The 24,539-nt window shown below is 36.4% G+C and overlaps 1 long non-coding RNA gene across 2 annotated transcripts in view; it reads right to left on the reverse strand.

The window, feature by feature from the left end:
- Positions 1-24,539, reverse strand: part of LOC141380004 (uncharacterized) — a 139,906-nt gene that overhangs the window by 13,158 nt on the left and 102,209 nt on the right. The window contains exon 3 of one of the 2 annotated variants that reach the window (XR_012397206.1): positions 10,368-10,497. The exons of the other annotated variant lie outside the window; for it this stretch is intronic. This is a non-coding gene — a long non-coding RNA (uncharacterized lncRNA). The remainder of the gene's footprint in view (positions 1-10,367; positions 10,498-24,539) is intronic. 2 annotated transcript variants of the gene reach the window in all.

The following is a 24,539-nucleotide window of genomic DNA, read 5'->3' on the forward strand; positions in this document are numbered from 1 at the left end:
TGGATTATGGATAAACAGATGAATGGCTGTGTCCAGTATGCTTTTATAAAGATCAATATAATATTTCTAGACCCATTAACCAAAAGCCTAGCACTTTAAGAAAACACAGAATGTTACAGGCTTTTACCAGCTTCAACAACCTCAGGATCAAAAGTTCATGTGACTTCATATGATTTATGACATGTAATTGGATATCTCTCCACAGAGTCATGTATATTTCAGAAAGCACATTTATAAAGGTGAAAGGTCATGCCTATTTTTGTGTTTACTATTTGATTGGAAGCCTCTGACGAGCATGCGGCTTTGCTCATGGGATAACCCAGACTTTAAGATCCGTCAGTAAGGCCAATTAGAAAGCTGGAAACTGCACTACTGAGAGTTTTTTGATGCTCAGTTCTCCAGCCTCCTCCAGTGAAGCTGTCAGGCCTGTCCGTGCGAGAGATGCTTTCAGGCACACCTACACTCAAAGCTCCATTTCCCCCCCTCCGTTCCTCCACAAAACCTCTGCTATGCTTGCATATCTAATGCATAATGCATTCAATAATGCGATAAATAATTTGTAATCTGACAATTAGTAATGTGTTTCTCGGCTGAAACCAGTGGATGAAGCCCACGTTGAGGTCATGTTTTTTTAATGTTATTTTATTTATGAAGCAACAAAACGCAACAAAAGGAGAGAGAGACATACTAGAAACTTCCATAAGAATAAAAAATGCAGTGCAAATCCGGTCTGTTGGGGAGGCTGAACACACACTACGGGTGAAGTGTGTTTTCAAGAGCTTACTTCACGCATCGGTGGTGTCACAAAAACTTCAGTGGCAGTGGTTATAAAACATAATGCAAGTGTACAGATGCATTATGCATTAGAGTATACAGTACATAGAATGAATGCAGGTCATGTACGCATGGCTGATTCAGATTCTTTGCTACTGTATCATATCATAAAAGCATATTAATAAGAAAAAGTCTTTTTGATCTCAGCGTTTTTATCTTTTAACAATAGCGCTGCGCTGTGCTGAAACAGGCCTTTATTCCATTAAAGAGAGCATAAAAGTAACAAAAATAATGCATTTGAGTGCTATTTTAGAACTTTAGAACAACAGTGTGTCCTAATGGTTTGTGTTTAATCTAATTCAATTTGCTTGCTCAACAGCGCAGAATGCAAACACAGTAGAAACAAGAGCACCACAATAAAAGCTTGAGTTCTTTCACTTATTTAAAGCTTGTGCTTTCTTAACTCTTGAAACACTTTTTAGAAATCATGACTCAATCTGCTTTTCAAGAAATCTTTGCATTTGTCTTAAACTTTTATAAAATAAAATAAAAACATTTTTTTAAGTATAACAGTGTTAGATAAATCAATAACGATGTAAATAAAAAAGTTAACTTATTCGACCGAACAGTTAAGTATCAGTTTACTATTATTCTAATGACTGCTGATTCTAATGAGTTGTTAAATTAGTCCAAAGAATGTTTAAAGAGGACATAAGCATATAAACTAAATAACTATTTATTGTAACGTTCTCTCAGAAAAAAAATACAAATCTTTTGACTTTTTCTTCTTTAACCCAACAGTTTACTAATACTCTAATTGCTGTTTACCTTATGTTACCGAGTAACTTACATTTAACAGAGAGTCCACTACGGGGACCATCAAAATAGAGTTAATTTGTTCGTTATACAAGTGTAAAACAAGACATGGTCTCATGGTCTTTACATTTTTGATGGTTAGATGTTATTAAAATAACAATAACAAATTATACATTTTATTGTTTTGTTATGTGATATAGCATGCAGTATGTCGAAAGAAATGCCATTTACAATTAAACTCAGATCTATCAGTCCCCCTTTTATTTTTCCCCATTTTCTGCATAATGGAGAGAAGATTTTCTCAACACATTTCTCATCTCTAATAACTGATTTCTTTTATCTTTGTCATGTATAAATAATATTTTACTAGATATTCTTTAAGACACTAGAATTCAGCTTAAAATGACATTTAAAGGCTTAACTAGGTTAATTAGGTTAACTAGGCAGGTTAGGGTAATTAGGCAAGTTATTGTATAACGATGGTTTGTTCTGCAGCCAGTTGAAAAAAATATATAGCTTAAGGGGGCTCATATAAAAAATTTAAAACTGCTTTTATTTTAGCCGAAATAAAACAAATAAGACTTTCTCCAGAAAAAAAAAAATGTTATCAGACAGTGAAAATGTCCTTGCTCTGTTAAACATCATTTAGGAAACATTAAAAAATAATAATTCAAAAGGGGGCTAATAGTTCTGACTTCAACTGTATATTAACTTTTTTTAAAATAATTTATAGAATTTAAGCTTTACAAAGCAAAATTTCCAATCGTTTCCCTGTTGACATTTGAGATAATAGTAAAATAAATGACCAAAATAAAAAATAATGCCTGCCTAGGGTATAACTGTATTCATCATCGGGATGTGTTATAATCACTCTCGTAGGAGAATTTTGCTTTCACAATCCAAAATAAATAATCCAACATCAGTGCCCGAAAGCTCCGCCTCTTCTGTTACATGCGATCGTTGAGTGAGTGAAGTGTCCATCATTCCACAGTTCATAATAACAGTTAAATTAGTGCATCAGTCAGGTATTTAAAGTGTACTTTTTCAGTGTGAATGCACTACTTAAACTAGAAGATGGCATAGAATAGTGAATAAGTATGTGATTTGGGACGCACCTATTGTCTCAGGAAGGGAACCAAAAATATAAGTATAACAACAGTTTATTAAATAGGATGGATGGGTAAACAAAACTCAAGACTCACCACTGCTGTGGTGCAGAGGCATTGTACGACAACCAAAGGAGGGACCAGAAGAAACCACACAAGGAAGGAGAGACACAGACACTGAAGATCACAGGGAACAAGAATATATTTTTAAACTATATAACATAGTTTAGACACTGACCGCATTAAGAGTACGTTGTTGGAATGAAGCCAGAAACTGAGTTAAGACTGGTGAGGGTTTTTATGGTGCTGGAGTGATGACCGAGAATAACGTGCAGGTGCGGAACTGATTAAAACTCAGGTGACTGTTATTGCGGTGATTGTGGTGACTGAGATTGGGTCTGGCCTGACTGTGACAAGTATAACGATGATAAAGCCCCATCCAATTGGTTTGGATAAATTTGGATAAACAACCGATTCATGCACATCTTGTCAGGAAAGTGAAAACTGATCTGTAGTAAATCTCCGCTGAAGGCCAGAGGGTGCTTGCATGGAAATGCCAAAGAAGCAACCCAGGAAATTCCTAGAGCATTGCATGGACAGAACTGACTGAATAATAAACTCGAATAAACTTATGAGGTGAATTTGGAGTAAAACCATGTTGTACCATGTTTATATCACATGCAGCATTTATTACAAACAGTGGGGGAAATAAGTATTGAACACGTCATGTTTAATTTCCTGGGAATAACATTTCTAAAGGGCTGTTGACATGAAATTGAACCAGATTTTGGTAAAAACCTAAACAATACAAACATAAAAATAAAATAAAACAAAACAAAAACAAAAAATCTGAAAAAGTAGTTGTGTAATAACAATAAAATGACACAAGGAGAAAGTACTACTGAAAAACTACTGAAATGTATGAAATACATAAAAGTCTTGATAGTTCTGTGGGTTTTGTCTATCAAATCTCATCTTTATTTTGAATGGTCTATTTGATTCAAGTGAGGTGATTGGCTGGGCCATTCTACAAGTGGCACTCCCTTAAAGTCCACTGTGTCAAGCATCAGAAATTAGTTCATCCGACTATGCCACCCTAGTGGGGGACCAGAGAAATACTCCCAGTTATGACTCCAGGGTAAGTTTTACCACATTGAAGGCAAAGAATAAGACGGAGCAAGACAGGAGGAGCAATCCAAAAACATTCATTGTTTTAGAAGCACAGATGCACACAGATTTGCACACCAAATCAACCACTACACATTAGTATGGAAACCATATTACTTCACATGGCCCCCTGTGAAACATCACCAAAAGAGCGGCTGGTCCTTCCTGCTTCACATCCAGGCCTCAAGGGTTCCGGACTAGAGCCTATACAACACTATATGGTCACTTCCTCAAGGATCACGGATCAAATGTGCCAAATATCACTCATACACACTCATCTTCCTTACTGCGAGGTCAACTCTGTCTCAACTTGCTGTACAATTAATGCCACCAGCACCACTCTTACCTGAGGACAAACAGGTAACCAAAAATGGAGCACACCATGGGGAGGCAATGCCAGAAAGAGGGCATTCTTAACGGGATATCGACAATCCTTCAAAATACAAAAGTCCCTAAATAGTCAGGCCGCTCGCCTCTCATTGGTCTATCAATCACCATAGACCAATCCTGCGACAAACTTGCTTTTTGCAAGCTTGATTTTCTTTCTCTAAAGAATTTGAAAGTTTCTTTGGCTGTGTTTCGGATCATTGTCACTCTGCTTTCATCTTCATCACCCTGGTAATGTAGATGTTGGACTAAAGCTAATATTAATTTACTATAATGAAGAGCAGAGGGTTGCTGAATAACTACTGAGAGATTTCAGCTGCTGTCTGGCCTTTCACTGCCTTTCTACACCTCCCTTTCTTCGTGTGTTCAATACTTTTTTCCTGCGTCATTTATATTTTATTACACATTCATTTGTAAACGAATTAGTTTTTTTTTTCTTTGCATATATGGGTTTCTTTGGTTGTTATCAACATCCAGTGAAAATTTCAAGTCAACAGCACATTTAGGGTGCTTTCACACCTGTGAATTGATTCAGTTGTTCCGAAACAGAGATTACAATTGTTACATTGTTGCTCTTTGCTCTTGGAGCGGTTCGGTTTCACACTGCAAAGTTTCGAAACGGACCAAAAGAGCTAAAACGCGTCACGTGCGAGTAAACTCTCTTCACATTGGTCAGTGTCAGGGTTTATTTTGCAGCGTCCAGCTCAGCTGTCAGGAGAGGTGGTGGTTTGGTGGTGATTGACAGGGTGCGCGCGCGCGACATGTCTGAGGAGAGACGCGGTGGGGAGGGGTGAGAAGGGTGCGCGACGATGCCTATTTGAGGGAGGGAGAGGCAAGATTACCGGGAGATCATCACTCGTTTGCTGACATCCGGAGACTCGCGAAACTTCCAGCCCTACTCATTATTCTCTCTTCATATAGCCGTAAGCCTATTACGTATGCATAAAACACATGTGATATAACCGCGCTCGGATCGGATCGCTTTCTCACTGCAATCGAACCGCTCCAGGGTTCGTTTCAATCGAGCCGAGACCACCTCATTCAAGCGATCTCGGAGCGATTACTTTGACGCGGAACAGATCGCCCTGTTCACATATGCCAATCGAACTGCACTAACTGGGCAAACGAGATACGTTCCGAAACAAAAGTGTAGTTGTGAAAGCACCCTTAGAAATATGTTTTCTGAGAAAAATGGTGACAAGTTCAATACTTAATTTCCCTACTGTACATACATAGACCTGTAGTTAATTTATAAGCTACACAAACCACTATCACAGAATGATTATCTCGATAAAATTATCGTCCAATTCAATTGATTTTGATTATTGTTATTTATTTATTTTATTTTTTGCATAGCTTATCAGTGAACTATGACTCTATTTTCTTCCATCTGAAAGCATGTGCTGAAGGTTTACCAGAAGAGCCAGCTTTATTGACAAAATTTGCATAAAAGTTGCCACAGATTGGTCACCCAGCTCTAACTGAGGGCTCTGGATTTTGACAGTTCATCATTATTCTAAAACAACAAAAAGAAAAAACAATTCAAGTACAATGCTGACATAAATCCAAAATACAGCTCTGGAAGCTGATAAAAGTAAGTGTTGACTATGCTAAAAATTAGCTCACAGAATATCTATTCTATTTTAGGATAAAACCTACAATAACTCTGTATTTGCAAGTGAAGCTATCTCTTCCACATTACCTCATGGCAGAGAAGGACCACACACTTTCATCTGGCAAATTCCTTAATATTGTAGCAAAATTAAGCGATTAAACAAGCCTTCTGTGGCCTAATCAGTTTAATTGGAGCATGTGTTGAATAAATCAGGTCATTAAATCTATAGATCATCTGTCATGTGCTTCTCCTTGTCCAATCGCGATCTTCTTTCTAATCTCTTCATCCTCAGCAGTTTCATTCCTGATAGTTCTGCATTCCAGAGAGCTTCTAATTATCCAGCATTAGCAAGCAAGCTTTGAAGTTAATTACACTTCCACAGAGCCATTACTGTACAGCATCACATGTGCTCTCCTTCACAGGAATATTCAGAGTTCAGCAACTTAAGCTTATCCGCCACATTTGTGAAATAATAGTGATTACAACATCCAAAATGAACTTATCCATTGTTTTTCTTTGAGATAGTTACAATGGGAGCAAATTGGGAAAATTTTCTGATAAAGAAATTATTATAATTATGTCACAACTATACACTACCTGTCAAAAGTCTTGTCATTGATCCCAGTTTTAAGAGCGACAAATAATAACTTGACTTCTAGTTGATCATTTGTAAAAGTGGCAGAAGGTAGATTTTTCAGATGAATCATCTGTTGATCTGCATCCTATTCATCACAAATACTGCAGAAGACCTATTGGAAACTGCATGAACCCAAGATTCTCACAGAAATCAGTCAAGTTTGATGAAGGAAATTCATGGTATGGGGTTACATTTACTATGGGGGCATGCAAGAGATTTGCAGAGTGGATGGCAACATCAACAGCCTAAGGTATCAAGATTTGTGCTGCCCATTACATTACAAAACATAAGAAAGGGCAAATTCTTCAGCAGGATAGAGCTCCTTCTCATACTTCAGGCTCCACATCAAAGTTGCTGAAAGCAAAGAAGGCCAAGGTGCTCCAGGACTGGCCAGCCCAGTCACCAGATATTAACATCGACCATGTCTGGGGTAAGATAAAGGAGGCATTGAAGATGAATCCAAAGAATCTTGAATTTGTGATGTGTTTTCTTTTTTTCCTTAGCGTATGATGGTATAAAATAGATTAAATGTGGTATTTGATGTAATGTCGGTTATTGAAATATGTATACTTTTATTTTTTACTGTAAGAAAAATCTCAGAATTTTCAGGAGATTTTTTTTTTTTTTTGCTTTAAAGTGAGCTAGTGTTTTAAAAGATTGTTTTTGCATTGTTTCACTGTTGTGTGTTAGTGTAATGGTCTTTCTTATTTGTATTTTTGATGCGAACACAATCTATTAGTATTTCATTTGGAAAAAGCTACTGAGTAGATTCTATGTGTTCTTTCTAGAGACCTTCTTTTTAATAACAACAATCAGACCGTTTCTTGTTGCCAGGCTGAACTCCTTGCACAGCCAATCAAAAAAGTGTATCAAAAATTGTGAAAAACACTTTTGAGTTTGTTACAAGTTGTATTAATCATGATGTAGAGGTCAAAACATATGAAATCTAATTCTATTAAATAGTAATTGTGCCAAAATGTAATAGTTTAAGTAATATTTAGCTAAGTGTTTAAGTAAAGAGAGCATTAGGGTTTACAGTGTACTTGTGTTTTATGGTGACAGTGTATTATTACAAGGTAAAAAAGAAGAAAAACTTATACATGACATTATATCTGAATAACTTGTTTTTCTTTATTTAAAGGGCGTCTATGATGAAAATCATCTTTTGTAAGCTGTTTGGACAAAACTATGTGTAGGTATAGTGTGTCCACAGTCATATTGGGGTGATATAAAGACAATAAGTCTCTTTTTTTTAATTTCCTGACGTTAAAATAGGATCCAAATTCTGCCCATTTTGAGGCTCACCACAATGTCATGTAGGAGTGCAGTTTCTCCACTCGAATTGATTGACAGCCGTGTATTAACATGTCTCAATATTAAGGCATATAATTACATCAACAAGACAGGACGTGTGCAAAGCAACTAGGATTAAAAGATCTGTTCAGCTCGCTGTGATCATCAATCATAAACAGATGTGATCAAGAATGGGTTTTACAAGTTTAAAACATTTTTAAACATGTTTGTAATGAATTTTAGCAATTGTACTGTCTTTATCACCACAGCTGCATGTCTACAATTAAAAAGAAGACGCTTCAGTCCCAGTTTGGGGATGTTAAATCAGGTTTATTTTGTACATTAACATAATGGATGTATCATGTCACATTTGCAGTGCAAAAACAGTGCAAAGTTAAATGCACGTGCTGTGCGTGTGTCCATTGTTTGTGTGTGTGTGTGTGTGCATAAACTTTGTGTTGATATGGGAACGGTGGGAACGGTAGATGGGGAGAACTAGCATTAAAGACAAAGGCAACAAAAAAACAGCTACATTGTGTTTAGAGCAGACAATTACATTTTCTGAAAGGTATAATAAATAATCTAATGGGTGTTTTGAGCTGAAACTTTACAGTCACATTCTGGAGACACAAAAGAATCTTGAAAAGGGGGTAAAATATGTGCCCTTTAAAATATTGCAATCACATCTGCAGTGTTTATTTTATCATATTTTTCACAGAGAATTATTATGCTTTTTGATAATAGTAGGGGAATTCTGAAAAAATGCTGTTAACATTGTGATTAACATTGTGTTACACACTTAAGGTTAACAGTAATATTCATTTAAGAACAGAAGACAAAAATATGGAAAAGCTGATAAAACATGTTCTGTTTCCAACCTTTTTTTAGTCCAGCAAGTAAACGATATGGATTTCCCCATGGTTTAAAGTGAAGCTCCTCGTTAACCTTTTGAACGGTCAGCTGCGAACTGAGATCTTAAAAGTGGTGACCACAGGGAAACTCAAGGCTTTTGTAAATTCTGTTCAAACTTTAAGGTCTAATTAGCTCTTGCTGAATAGCGCTACTGGCACTGCGTATTAAAGCTCAGACCGCTTTTCTGCTAAACTCTTCCTGTCTTTTCAGTGCAGTGAATATGTGTGTGTGTTTGAGAAACCATGCTGACTCCTCCAAGAAAGGCCCAGGGCAGAGCAGAAGTGCTCCCAGCTGTGAGCCCGCAGGCTGGGCTGCAGAAGCAGGCAAGCAGCATTGAGCTCCTCTTAACCTTCCTCTATCTTTCCTTTCACACTCCTCTTTTACTTCCCTCTAATCTATAGTAGATGTCAAGAAAAAAACTGCAGCTTCTAAGATACTAAAGCTACTAGAGGAAACGTTGTATTTAGCCACTTTCTGATTTAATGAAAAGACTTGGTTTAATTGCAAAAGTTGTTATCAATCTGAGAAGTGAGAATATGAATTCAAAACTGAGCTTCAGTTTCTGAATGCCTTGCTTTATGACAGTCAGCCACACTCAATCTGACATGCAGTTTGTATATGATCACATTCTCCAGCAGATTTAAAGAGAATTTTGTGCTTTATTTGAATCGGAGACCTTTGATATTCATCAAAATGTTCAATGCCATTACTGATCCAGAGATACAGGAGGATCAAACAACTAAACATATATAAAGCATGGCTTAGCTAACAAAGAACAAACTCACAAACAGTGGGCTTATACAAACAGGCAACAAAGGCTGCATGAAGGCTATATATCTCAAACAAAGGGAATCACGTGACATGAAAAATAAAAACCCAACGAAAAATCTATGAAAAATGAAAGCCATGACTAAGACCAATCACAACAAAAGCATGCAAACAAATGAACACGTGTCAGGAAACAATGTAGGGATTAGGAAGACAAAATATACTACAAAAATGAAAGTCACACCAAGCACAAAACTGACTTTAAGACAACAATGTACTGTACTTCTCCTGATAAACAGGGCTAGGGGCTTTGCTAAGGATTCTGGATCCCCTGGTTAATGTGTACTCCAGGCCCCAAAGCCCCTTACCCTAATTATCTTCTTCTTGCTATGTACTATATAGCAACATTTATTCATTCGTTTTACTTTGGCTTAGTCTCCTATTTATCAGAAGTCTCCACAGCAGATATAACAGAAGAAGAAGAAGTCTCCGGAGCAGAATGAACCGCTAACTATTCCAGCATATGTTTTATGCAGCGAATGCCCTTCTGGCCGTAACCCTGGGAGTAATTCTGGGAGACACCCAAACACTCTCACATTCACACACACACACAATGGCCAATTTAGTTTAATTCACCTATATCACATGTCTTTTGACTTGTGGGGGAAACCGGAGCACCTGGAGGAAACCCACACTAACATGGGGAGAACATGCAAACTCCAAAAAGAAAATGTCAACTGACCCAGCTGGGACTTGAACCAGCAACCTTCCTGCTGTAAGGTGACAGTGCTAACCACTAAGCCACCGTACTACCCCTTATATAGCAACAATTTAATTTCAACAAGCATTTGAAATCCTTTTTGTTGAGACAAAAAATAATTTGCAGTCTCACCTTCATCTGTCCTCTGCCCTCTGAATACTTTTAGTGCTGTCAGACTTGCTAGACAGCAAAACTGAACATCCTGGACAGGTACCGAGCTGTTCGTCATCGTTCACATCATGGAAAACAGATGGATGAAAGTCTGTCAGACCAAATGATAAAAATGATTTTAGAAGGGGAAATGCCTTCCGCTGTTTTTGCTTTCACTCTTCTTCCCAGCTGTACAGGAACAGATTGGGTAAATTAGGTTAAGAGTATTTCACTCAAAGTCTGTTCCTGAAAGTTTGACACTGCTGTTTCAAGCTGCATTTGCTTAAAGATCAGAATACCTGCCAAACTCAAATGAGGTTTTATAGTAAAAATAAAAATGAAGTGCTTTGATATAAGTACATTTTTTATTGAATTTTTGATTATAGATCATGGTTGTACAAAGAGACCAGTACAATTGTGCAACATGGGCTCAATGGAAATACATGTTTCAGGCTACATTTTTGTGAAACCCTGAAAACATGGTTAAATTAAGTTTTTAACATGAGTTCGGGAGGAGCTTGATCAGTCAGGTGGGTCAGACAGCGGTCTTTGCGTTTCAGTTTACTTTTGTTTCAGCATCCCTCCATCTCCCCTTTCTATTCAACTCCTCCTTTTCTATTTCAAAATGTCTTAGGGGAGGGAGAGTCAAGCCTCGAGCCTCCTCCAAGGACGATAGCTCCGAGCTCTGTTCAAGGACAACAACGCCAAAATCATTTACCATGTTTGACACAATTAATTGAGCAGGTAACCTTGTGAAATATATATATATATATATATATATATATATATATATATATATATATATATATATATATATATATATATATATATATATATATATATATATATATATATATATATATATATATATATATATATATATATATATATTTGATTGCAGTTTCTAGGTAAAATGAACACTATGATGCAGCATGGTGGCAACTTTTTTTCCTTTTTTACTCTAGTAATATTTAGAGAGACATATAGTTGACAAATAAGTGATTATTTTCATGCAGTTTTTTGTTGAGTTTAATGAAGAGTTTAGGGTCAATGGTTTGCTGGTCTACAGTAGCTGATCTGTACGGCAAGTCCTGCATTCTAGTGGACATGTAAATCAAGGAAAGTATCTTAAATGTACAACCAAATGTACCGGTAACAAATTTCAGATTTGCAAAAAAAAATAATAATGTAGACAGTGCCCTCTAGTGGATTTGTGATCTGAAACATCTAATAAAATGCACCATGAGCAACTTATATTATGTTTTGTGTAGTGGAGGCTAGCTAGTGAAGTGCTGTTTAGGTAAACCTCACTCCTCTGACCACCAAATGTGGTCTAGCGACAGACACTAAAGGCCATGGTCTTTAACCTCCTTGTTAGAGCAACCAACTCCTACGTGGAAGGTCGCTGGCTCGATTCCAGCTCGAAGTGGGTTTGGTGGTGTAGGATTGGCAGGGTTACATGAGTGCCATGACCTGGATGGGATTGAGGTTTAGTGGGGTAAGTGTAGCCAAGGCCAGCAGGGTTACATTTGCAAAGTGAATGCTAAGGCAAATATTTCCAATGAGTCTGGACTTCAGTTGTGTGTGTGTGTGTGTTTGTATATTTCAGTTTTATACATATTCTTTGAGTTCCATATATTTTGAAGCACAAAATAAAACACTTAAATGAGATATTAAAAACAGAACATGTATCAAAATAAGAGAACAGTTTCTTTTATAGAAGATTTATATAGAAGAGAATTTAGACGTGAACCATTCTAAAGTGAGTAATACCCTAGAGATTGGGTTGTCCAAATGAAGGACAAATGGTTTACCCTTTAAAAAATCGCTAAAGAAGCTGGATGTTCCAAATCTGTGACTTCTAGAATGTTAAACTTTTACAAAATTATTAACTCATTCAATTACAAAAGAATTACACAAATTACACAAATACAAAAAAAGACAAATGCTTAAGACAACAGAATACTGCAGAGAATGGTCAGTTGGTTCAGCACTACAGCTGGAATCTCAGCATACAGTCCTTTGATATTTAAGAGAATTTGGATCTCATCAGCAGAAAGAATGAAAAGGCCATAATAACCTTTGCAAAGAAATAATGTTGTGTGAACAGACAAATGCTCAGAAGTTAATTTTTTAGTGATTAACGGGCATCTATAACCATTTTTTTCAAGATGTAAGATAAGCCTTTGTTGTCCCCAGAATGTGTCTGTAAAGTTTTAGCTCAAAATACCCATCAAATTATTTATTATATGAAGTAGAATCTGCCCGTTTTGGTGTCTGAATACATTGTAACTGTTTTTGTAGCCTGTGGCTTTAAATGAGCTGAAATGAGCTGCTTCGCTCTGCCCACTGCTCTCACTTGCATGTCTGCTTCTCATCATGTGTTGTGTCAGATAAATAGAGCAGTGACAGAGATAGACTCATTTCCGCTCATATGTGCGCCCATAAGCATGCTGGTCTTTTGAGGCGCATTGCTGGCGCGTTGATATTTTGAGAAACTATAATAGTCCGTTCTATAGACCAGAACAAAGCCGGTCTATTGTCCAACGCAGAGCACCTTAGTTGTGCGCTTTGCTTACACAATGCTTAATAAACACAAGATATACAGCAATACGCAAATATTTTTACATTCATTCATTCATTTTCTTGTCGGCTTTGTCCCTTTATAAATCCGGGGTCCCACAGAGGAATGAACCGCCATATCTTTTCATATGAAAAAGAATTAAAATATCTAGGATGTATATAGAATATAATAAGGATATATATATAGCATATAAATATAAAGGATTAAAATATTGCAAAACATTATTTTCTAGCCTAGATAAAAATAAAAACCATACTTTCATGCCTTCTTCATCTCGGGGGCTTTTTCAGTTAATTATATTTTCAGATGCTCTGTTTAACTGTTTTCTCTCTAGTAAAGCGTTCAGTTTTTCCACTTACAAAGTCGTCATGTAAATAGCAAATGCACCATGGACGACGCAACTGGCTCCTAAAGGGAATGGGAGATGAAACTCTGGTTGGTTTATTCTCAAAACACACATATAATTCATTAAGAAAATGAGCTCAACACTTTTAGACCATGTGTCACGGCGCAAAGTGGATTTTTACGTACTTGTATTAGCAAAAGTGTATTCTGACATGCCCTTAATGCGTTTGCGTCGTGCGCTTTGCACTTTGCGCATGGATCGTCAAAATAGAGCCGGATGAGTCTCACACAAATTCCAATTGTAGTACACAGTGTTTACTGACACCATACAGCCGTGGTGATTATAGCAGTAAAGAATTACAAAGTCTTTATATTATTATTGCTCTTTTAAAAAACGTTTTAAACTTAGAAAACTTACAAAATCACAGAGAGTTTCAACAAATATTTTAATCCCAGCTTCTTTGCAAAAACATGTTATGTGGACGTGTGTATACTTATTATTATAGAAACATGGCAACTATCAATCAATATGCTGGGCGGGGAAAACTGCACTCCTAAATCACGTTGCGGTGGGCCCCAAAATCACTATTGGATCCTTTTTTTAGCATCAGAAATCTTTATATAACTCGTTTATATAAATCGTTTATATAACTCCAATATGACTGGACACACAATACAGACAGTTCTGCCCAAACAGCTTATTTTTATCATAATTGCCCTTTAAAACCAGTTTTAATTAATTTGGATCCACTGTGAAATGTTATGCTGGTCAGCAAACTGGTGAAAAACTGAACTCAAAGTGTGTGCAGGAGTCAGTGAAAGGTCGAGGAAAAAGTATGATGATTTGATGTTTTCTGCAGCAGAAGTTGAGAATCTTAAACTTTACATCTGTCACACAGCAAAATAAGTAAAGCAGTTTTTTGAAGCTAAAATTTTGAAATATAAAAAATAGTTCTGATCTAAACCTGATTGAAAATCTCTGGAAAAACTTTGGCAACAAAGTTATGGCTAAGAAATCCACTACAGCTGATGAACTGTGGAAGAGATGGAGTAAAAGCTGATGAAGATCACAGCAGAGCAGTGTGGGAGACTGGTGCTGTGCTGTGACTGCAGATGTGCTGAAGACATCTAAAGCAAGTGCCTTAGTGAAAATATTTCAGGATTCTTAAGACAATTTAAGTCAAATTAAATATATTATGCACAGTTAAGACAAAAAACATGCCTGCATATGCAAGTTGAGCAGATGATATTTAGGACTGTGCATAAAACACCTGCCATGTCGCATTTGAAAAACATATAAGTCGTGTGGCTTATGAAGATGATTCCAATTAAAAAGCACATTCTTTGCACGCTTTATTTGGCTCATGAACTTTTTCTTTGAAAAAAAAACATCTGCATTCAAAGTGAATTAGTCTTTTAAACCTCTGATTTACTCAATAAAGAAACCTCTTGTCATACAATGCATGAATGTGAATCCGAATTTAATATTCACAGCGCTCAGTCCGCCTCTCATCTAACGTTTTAAAGTCAAACTCAAGGGAGCTAAAAAGGCCATTACAAGAACAATCGCATGTGCTTTAAAAGGACTCTGCGAGGACAGTTTATCATAACAGAAGAGACTTTCTCTATTTATACTTCATCTATCAACTTATTCTTGATGAAGAGCCTACCACGAGAGCAACAAGCAGCTGTCGGCCGTGTGAAAAGCTTTCTTGGATTGTGTCTGGTTTGAGTCAGTTCTCTGGGCAGAGACCCAGGGAGAGGCAGTCTTGTCTGCACAGGCATGTGGGACGGAGCTGAGTGGGCTTTCAGTCACGGCGCATTGTCACAGTGATTCACCCTTGCAGCTCAGCCAAGCACAGCCCTATCTCCTCTCCACAGCACCGCATTCAGCACCATGGACAGGGACAGTCACAGTAAAACACAAGGCGACAGAAAGACGTTACAATGGCCTGCCAAATCAGGAGAAAGTGTGACATTCTTATGAAAGAAACTCCAAAGCAGAGCGTCTTCCAGAGGGTGTCCTATTCTCATCACAGCAACAAATACACAAAAAAACAGGCTTTGTGACAACAGCTGGTCCTGTCTGCGGGTTGGCAGATATACAGATGTAGAATTTCAGCTTTTATATTCCAGTGGCAGATCGGCTTATATGGTTTTAAAGGGCGCAGATGGCTTTTTGGTAATTTTTTGACTGGAGAAACTTCCATAAAGTGTTTATGCTTTATGCACCAGTGGTGTCACCAACTGGAAAATATTGTCAGATTTGAAGAGCTGGAGTCAATTGTGTATTTTATTGCATTTTGTTGTGGGATTATGTAAGGATCAAACTGACCCTAAACAGAAGCAAGAGTAGGATTAAATGTGCATATCTAATTTGGGATACAGCGAAAGCATATTGAGCAAAAAAATGGAAAACTGTTGATCCTGTTTTGATTGTTTATTTGTACGGCAATGTCATTTTTAATGCCTGAAAATGCAACTTTTGAAAATTATACTGTCATTATTTCCATTGAAAACCAGTATTTACAATCAAACAGCAGGACTGAATGACCAATTCCTTCCCTTCAACTTTTTTTTTGCAGATTTTTTAAATAAAATCATAAAGAAAAAGATAGTATAACGTTTGTAGCTTTAACAAATATGAATTGCCTCTAATTATTATAAGATGAAGATGATACAGCGTTATTTTACATTTGATTATTCAGTTTCTGTACTTGAACACTGTTAGATGCTCCTGAGGAAGTATATTTAATTTGTTCCTTTGGTCTACTGTTTTGAGAAATGCTTGTAATCTGTTTTTTATAGAGGTGCACTACCCTACAAAATCATTTCAGTCAGTCAAAAATTATTATTTTCTTTTCCCAAATAGAGCTATTCAAAACATTTCTTTTTGTTGTTGTTGTTGTTGTTGTTGTTGTTGTTGTTGTATTGTGCAGCCCTAAGTATTATTTATTTTATTTTATTCCATTGATGGCTTAGCTGAGGTTTCAACAAACCCAGTGCTAAATTTCACAAGATCCGTCGGATATAATTCCGATATGCTAATTTAATGGTTAAACAACATTATCAAGGGCGGTAGCGCAGTGGGTAGCGCTGTCGTCTCACAGCAAAATGGTCTCTGGTTCGAGCCTCGGCTGGGTCAGTTGTCATTTCTGTGTGGAGTTTGCATGTTCTCCCCCTTGTTCAAAGACCAAAGACATGCACTGTAGGTGAATTGGGAAAGCTAAATTGTCTGTAGTCTGTAAATGTGGATGGAAGTATAGGTGTTTCCCAGTGATGGGTTGCAACTGAAAGGGCATCCGCTGCATAAAACATATATTGATTAAGCTGCCGGTTCATTCCACTGTGGCGACCCTAGATTAATGAAGGGACTGAACCAAACAGAGAATGAATGAATGAAAACATTTTCAGTATCAACATAAACAAAAACGTTTTGCTGTTAGATATAGAAAAATGCAACATTAAAATAAACTATAAAACATAAAAGAAAATATGAGATGAGTAGAGAATATGAAATATCAAGGTGAATATCAAATGAGCAAAGTATTTTCTTATCAAATGTGTCAAATTATGGTTGGAAAAAACAATATTCAGGTATTTATTTTTACGATGCAGAAAAGCTGTGAAATTACCCCAGCAAATAAAATGTCAATCTGATCACAAAATTGCTTAGATTTCCATAAACTGTAAAAATGAAAGTAAATATAAATCAGACATTGCACCAAACACTGCAACAAATTAAGTTAATAAGTGTCAAATTCCACTTCAAAATCACATAAGAATTAAAATTTGAGCCTATGTACTTTCCAAGCTCACTTCTGTCTTGCATTAAATGATTTATTCATGGAAAAAGCAAATACTCATCTTATTAATGCATAACGACTTTCACTCCTAGGGCCCTATCGTAAACCCAGCACATAAGGCTCAAGACGTGTTTGGTTTTTCAGACCAGCGCAACCCTAATTTTCACATTTTGTTACCCCATTGTTTAAATAGCAAATCCATTTTCGCCACATTGTGGACTCATGGGTGTTCCGGTCTGAAAAGGAAGTGGGTTAAGGCACATTGTTAACGCATTGCTATTTTTAGGAACTGAAATAAACTGCAACATTGACCAACTAAAAGCTGGTCTAAAGTCCAGCGCAGAGCGCGTTAGCACCTATGCAGGTTCAAAATGCATACACATTGCTTAATACACACAAGATGTACAGCAATACACAAATATTTTTATATATGAATTAAAGTTTTAAAATATTACAAAAATTATTATTTTCTACTTAAATATAAAAAACCACTACCTCCATGCCTTCTTCACCTTATCTTTTTTGACCAAACTTCCTTATTATTGTTCATTTATTTGTTTGCTGGAAATTAGAACTGAATTTAGAAATAGTTTTGAAAACATAAATATGTAGGCTAAAGGATGTCTTCAGTGGTGTGCGTACAACACTGTTTCCTTATCCACGAAAGTAAAAGAGTAAAGCAAAAAGTAAAAGTAAAGTAAAGATAAAGTAAAGTATGGAGGAGGCTTGTTCTTTATCATTACGCTGAAGATGGTCTGTAGAACTGTTTTCTCACTAGTAAAGCATTCAGTTTTGGCAATTGCCCTATGGCACCATGCAACTGACTCTTAAAAGGAATGCGAGATAAGACTCTAAATGGTTTAATGCATGTTATGCTCAACACACACTCATAACTCATTAAGAGAATAAGCACAACCCTGTTAGACCATGCGCCGCAGCACAAAGCATATTTTTCAGTCCTTAAAATAGCAAAAGTGGATTTGGACACACCCTTAATGCTTTTGCACCATGCACTTAAGACTTTGCACCTAGATCGTTAAAATAGAGCCCTTCTTTCCTATAATATTTAGGCTTGTGTAGTTGGTTAGGTAAAATTATTTTCCACTTTTGCCAACTCACAAATTCACTTTTTAAAGTGTCAATGCTGAGCCCTAGTATATGAAATGTAAGTGGAAGTGACAAATGTTGCACATCACTGCTGAAATCCACCCACATTTTGCAATTTAGTCGTGTCATGAGTTTAAGGTGGGTGATTTTATTTTAAGATGTCAGAACATCAAAAATATTACAAGCATCATTTTTTCCCCATCCTTCTGAATCAAGCCTTGTCATACTTTTTCTCGGTTTGAAAAGCTCTTCCAATGTTAAGTATATGCTCCTCGTGGACCCATTTAAGTGTCTGTTCACATCAAGTCAACAGTATCACCAGAACACACCGCTCATTTCTCACTCAAACACTCACTCATGTTAGCACTACAAGTCTGTTGTTAAGATCAAACGTGCACGCATTTCCCCCTGGATTTTTTTTTTTAGGACGGAATCCTACTTTGATCCCCGATTTCCTTCTGTCAGCAGATTCTCCCTGTCTCTCGTTCTCTCGCTCTCAGCCAAGTCACACAGAGAAACAGACAGCATTGCATGATCGCAACAAGATTAGAGCTTTGCTGGAGCAGAATCAAGCTTGTGTGAAATTGTCTACAGACCAAACGATTCCAAAGAGGATGTTCTCCTAACCACTTCTTCTGAGCACGAGATTGCAAGCAAACAAAATAAATGATATGCACGCATGGAACAAATGTTGATGCTTCTGATAGCTTTGGGTCATTCGTAAATACTTGTGCTTGCTGATTAGATCATAAGCATGCGAGAACTGGGAAGTAATGATAAATTATGAGTTGCTGGAAGAAACAGATTTGTCATAATTTTGTATTATTATGATGGATAAACCCTTTTGGGATCTGTACTGTTGTAATGCATGCATGATAAATGGACACTTACTCATTTTTGCTTATACTACAATACATTATAAACCATTTTCAACTAAAAAAGGCACTTTATATTAACTGTCATTTACTACTAAATGCTAACATTTGAATGAATAATTTACTATAGGTATTAGGTATTTTTAAATTGAAAATGCCTCCATGGAATTACAGCTCCAATAATTTTTTTTTATAATCTGCGATTGCAGTTGAACTTCTCACCTTTTATTCTCACCTCATTGTTAATAACATTTGATTAGTATTATTTATTGTACAATAAATGTAAAATTTAAAAAAATAAACACATGCATACATTTGCTTTATACGACTTTTTTGCAAAAACAAATTAGTTTACTACAGTAGGTTTTAAGTTATTAGTTCTTGATAACTAAATAAAAAAATATATATACACCTCTGTCTGGATCTTGAATCTGATTGGCTGATAGCCATGTAATATTCTGCCAGTAACAGCACTTGTCCAGCCTCTTAACCTACAGTATAACCCTCATGTCAACACTTGGCAGAGGGTGTGTCTGAAGTTGGGGCTGACGCGGTGGTTATAGTAGCGTCAGTCAATGAAATTAGTCTGCAATTAGCTACTGTCTGAGCTGGTGTATTTGCATAAAGCGATGTGATTGGCTGACGGGTCCGTTGGCGCTTGAAAAGTTGAGAAATTCCTAACTTCTGCAGCAAGCAATTGTTGAAGCAGCGCTGATGAATCCAATCCACAATGCAGTTCGTACTGTGTGAATGCATGGTTACTCCACCCACATACTGCAACAAGCAGAGGACATTCTACAGTTTGACAAACATTGCTGCTGTTGGGCAACATGATGTACTTTTGAGGCTGTTTTAGTCGAGAATGTAGTTATTTAGACTGCAACTATGAAGTTTATTTATAAGGACAGTGCCTATTTTAAAATATTTTTAAAAACATTTCTAACTACAGCTGATCACATCATTATTAAACAGGTAAATGACTTTTCAAGTCGATCTCTCTCTTTTTTATGTTGTAGTGCTGCATTAATACCATAGTATTATTGTGTTCTCCTGATTGCAACAGAGAAATACTGGGAGATATTCCTGTAGACTGATGGCATTTCATGCCGTTCAGCCTTATAATCTTAAAATATGAGCAAAATCCCCTGTTTTGTCATCACTTAGATATTATGCAAGAGAATTCAAATATTAGCTCTGTGTGTGACATTAGTGAATGAGCAATGATTTCTGCTGTTCTGATGTCAGTTGCAGATGTGAAGGGCGGAAGAAAATAGTTCCTCTTACAAAAGGGTTTTGAGACTCTGTGTTTGATTGTCTTTTTTAAATATACATGATGATGCCTTCGAACTGTTGTATAAACGCAATAATACTGTATTTCACTTTAATGAAAAATAGCAGATGTACAACTGTACAAAAACAAAAAAAATATATAAAAATGTCCATGTTCGATTATGTTCTTTTTGCCAAAGTTAAATAAACATATACATATAGTATTAATAATTATATTATAATAGTGTTCTAAGAACAGTATAGCAGTTTTTTTTACAGCAGCTTATTATTTGTTGTTATTTCTCAATCAATCAATAAAATAACTACAGAAAAATATTTCAGAAAAACATATACTTAGATTTCCTTTCCATCCTGATTTTGCGTCACCTTGGCTCTCACAGGTATCAAGTGTGCAGTAGTATGAAAAGGAAAAATAGTAAAAGAGTAGCTAAAGAATTTTGGACATGTTTCAGTCACAATACAATGATGGCACAGGAGATGAATATATCATATCTAGGAACTCTGTTGGAGGGAAATGTGTTTTATGGTGAGAGGCTGTTGTCGTGTAAAGGTCCATCAGTTCTTACAGGCTCTTCCCAGAACTACAATTACACAGATGGCGGCTGAGAAATGATCTCAGATGGCCATATGAAGACGCACACACCTAACAGTGCAGAACGAAAAGACAAAACAAAACGCTTCTGGCATGCAAGAAACGCCAGTCAGCCTTTTTTTAACAGTGTGATTAACTGCCATATGAGTTCTGCTTCATCACACATGTAATTAGGAGTCAGACAGTAAATCAACCACAGTGTGTCTGAAATTTGTTATCCGTGTGTTTTTCCATCCACAAACATTAGCTACAAACAATGTAATATCTATTTAGAGCAAATACACTCATTCATTCATTCATTCATTCATTTTCTTTTCGGCTTAGTCCCTTTATTAATCCGGGGTCGCCACAGCAGAATGAACCACCAACTTATCCCGCATGTTTTTTACACAGTGGATGCAGCCTTTTAGCTGCAACCCATCTCTGGGAAACACACACACACTCATTCACATTCATACACTACAAACAATTTAGCCTACCCAATTCACCTGTACCACATCTTTGGACTGTGGGGAAAACCGAAGCACCCAGAGGAAACTCACGTGAACGCAGGGAAATCATGCAAACTCCTCACAGGAACACCAGCTAACCCAGCCGAGGCTAAAACCAGCGACCTTCTTACTGTGAGGCAACAGCACTACCTACTGCGCCGCTGCATCGCCCAGCAAATACACTGTAAAAAGTAATTATTTGACCTTACTAGTAAACGCTTAGTAAATCGGTTGCTTTTAAAGTGATTGGTTGACCTAAATTTATTAATAAATGGCGTATGTGCATGATTATAAAATTAAGTCAAATTAAAAAGATAATTCACCCAAAAATAAAAACATTGTCATAATTTTATCAGCCTTTACTTGCTTCAATCCTTTTGAGTGTCATCATTTATGTTTTAAAAAGGTACAATATCTAAAGGAAGATAAATAGAAAAATGTCAGAATTCTGAAACCATTGACTTTCATAGTATTTGTTTTTTCTACACTGGAAGTCAGTGGTTACAGGTTTTCAACTTTCTTCAAAATGTCATCTTCAACAAAGTTGAATTCAGCAGAAGAATTAAATTCAAAAAGGTTTAAGCAGAGTAAATAGGGAGTACGTTTTCATTTTTGAGTGAACTATCCCTTTAACAGTTTCAAGTCACAACAAGTTTACTCAGTTTGTTTTAAAGAGCCGCTATTATGAGTTTTTTTTTTAAATGACCTTCCATTGTGTGACACAACTCTAAGTGAATGAAAACATTCAGCTGAGGCTTTAAACTGAAAGTGAACCTATTGATTCTTTAACAAAAACGTTAACTCAAAGTCGAATAAATGAATCGTGTTAGGGTTCGGATCATTTGCTTGAACACGTCGACGCCGATACGGTACATGACCAAATATGTAGTGCCGGATCCCGTAAATTGTGAACATGCTTTTCCCTTTAGACAACACTAGTGGAGCGTGGGGTATAAAGGGACTAATCGTGACAAGAAGATGACAATCACTGACAGATAGAGATTTGGCGCAGGGGAACAATTGGTTGAAGTTAATTTTTACAACAATACCATATACTCAAGCTAGAGCTGTGTTTGTTTCTGTTTTTTTTCTGGTAATTAAATAAATACCCTACACTCCAACGTGGAATTTGCCTGCCGTTTGCTATTGAAGGAGCAGCAGAGATCATTATGTATGGGACTTTGTAAGACTTTGACAGGGACTTTGTCAGTAACTGTTCCAGTTCATATGGACCAGTTTCTTTCTCCACTGGATCATAACATGTAGTTGTAATTGAAATGGTTGCCTAGTTTTGTGTAGTTTGTAAAATTTGTGTTAAATTGTAATCGCTCCACGCGACTTGTTATCACTTATCTTTTATAGATCAGTGCTTGCACTGTATCTTTCAGGTTAAATCTGTATGGGGCTATTTACATATTGCGTCTAAAACCAAGTTGAAAACGCGACACATGCTTTTTGCATTGCTTTATCGCATTCCTGCATTGGGCTCTTACATACTTTCTGCTACTTTATACTGTAGCTGTGGTGGGCATTTCTCTCTGTCTCATGCTGTACACAGTTGATCAATCACAACAGACTGGGTCATTGAACCAATCACAGCAGATTAACCTCACACAAACAAGAGGTGTGGGAACAAATGAATCGATGAACGAATCATATGGGAGTCGTTGGGATAATTAGATTAAAAAATATTGTAAGACAATGAAAGTGTTTTTTGGGCCACCGCATCGGAACAAAGCAGTCTAGAAGTTGTAACATAAACCATATTCAGACTATACTTTTTTTTTGTTGATTACATATTAGATTAGATTTTGTCTATATGAAATATTGATATTCTGTGGGTACCAAATATACCATACATTGCTTTATGATCAATTATCGCGTGACGCATATAATGCACATTCTGCCATCAGAAAGCAACATAAAGTTCATATATCTCGTCTATGGAGTGTTTCCCCAGTGATAGCATATATATATATATATATATATATATATATATATATATATATATATATATATATATATATATATATATATATATATATATATATATATATATATATATATATATATATATATATATATATATATTATATATACTGTATCACGTGTGTGTTTTCTGAACAAAATCAGTAGATAAGGAGATTCATTCTGTGCCAGCATGAGCTGCATTTGAAGCTACAGGAACATTTTCTCAGCAATGGCTGTAAACAAAGCAACCCTGGATGCACTCACTCAAAGCCAATAGATGACAAGCCGGAAATTATTATCTGAAAAGACATAATGGCTAACTAAACGCTAACGCCAGTAAGTGAGGAATGAGAACAGAGGCTATTTTGTTTTAATGAAAGTCATAGTAAATATAAATGTTTTTTGATGAAGAGCTCAACTAAGAAATATTTGTTTTGACCAATGTAAAATGTTAAGGTTACTCACACAGGCCAGTGCATGTGTATTAAACAGAAACTCAATATTTTAATGATCTGGCTCTTAGCACTATAGCCAGGTGCATCATGGGAGTTAGTTTATGTGTTATATTAGTTAAATGCATGGGTTGTTTTGTTATAAACTTAATGTGTGTTCATGTTTAAATTGGCTTCAGTGATTATAGCACAACATTTAATTTATTTAAAAAATATTGGCCGTCACCATCAACGAGCTTAGTGTGTAAAGGAAGCACTACGGTGGTGTGATTTTGTGAAGAGCTGTTCATGTTCTGAGCTCTAAATAAAAAGGTTAACTGACAGTGCCGTCTCCTATCTGCTTATTCTGCCAGATTACTGAAACCAGAGACACTCAGGGTTGTGGGCTGTATGAGACACGAGAGTGTTCTCACTAACATGCTGAGAAATGTAAAGTTATGCACCATAAATGCTAGCACCCTGCTAGCCATTTCGATTAATTAAACAGTTTAGTTAGATTAAAGTAGCTCCAGCTGTCCATGTACAGCAATCATTACAATATGCTTTGTAGCTTTGTGGACAAAATATTAAGTCAAATGATTTATTTTTAATTGGCTCAAGTGGTCAAACTTGGATGTGAAACCACTACCCTATTTTTTTTT

This window comes from Danio rerio, chromosome 21 (assembly GCF_049306965.1).
Source record: "Danio rerio strain Tuebingen ecotype United States chromosome 21, GRCz12tu, whole genome shotgun sequence".
NCBI classification, from domain to species: domain Eukaryota; kingdom Metazoa; phylum Chordata; class Actinopteri; order Cypriniformes; family Danionidae; genus Danio; species Danio rerio.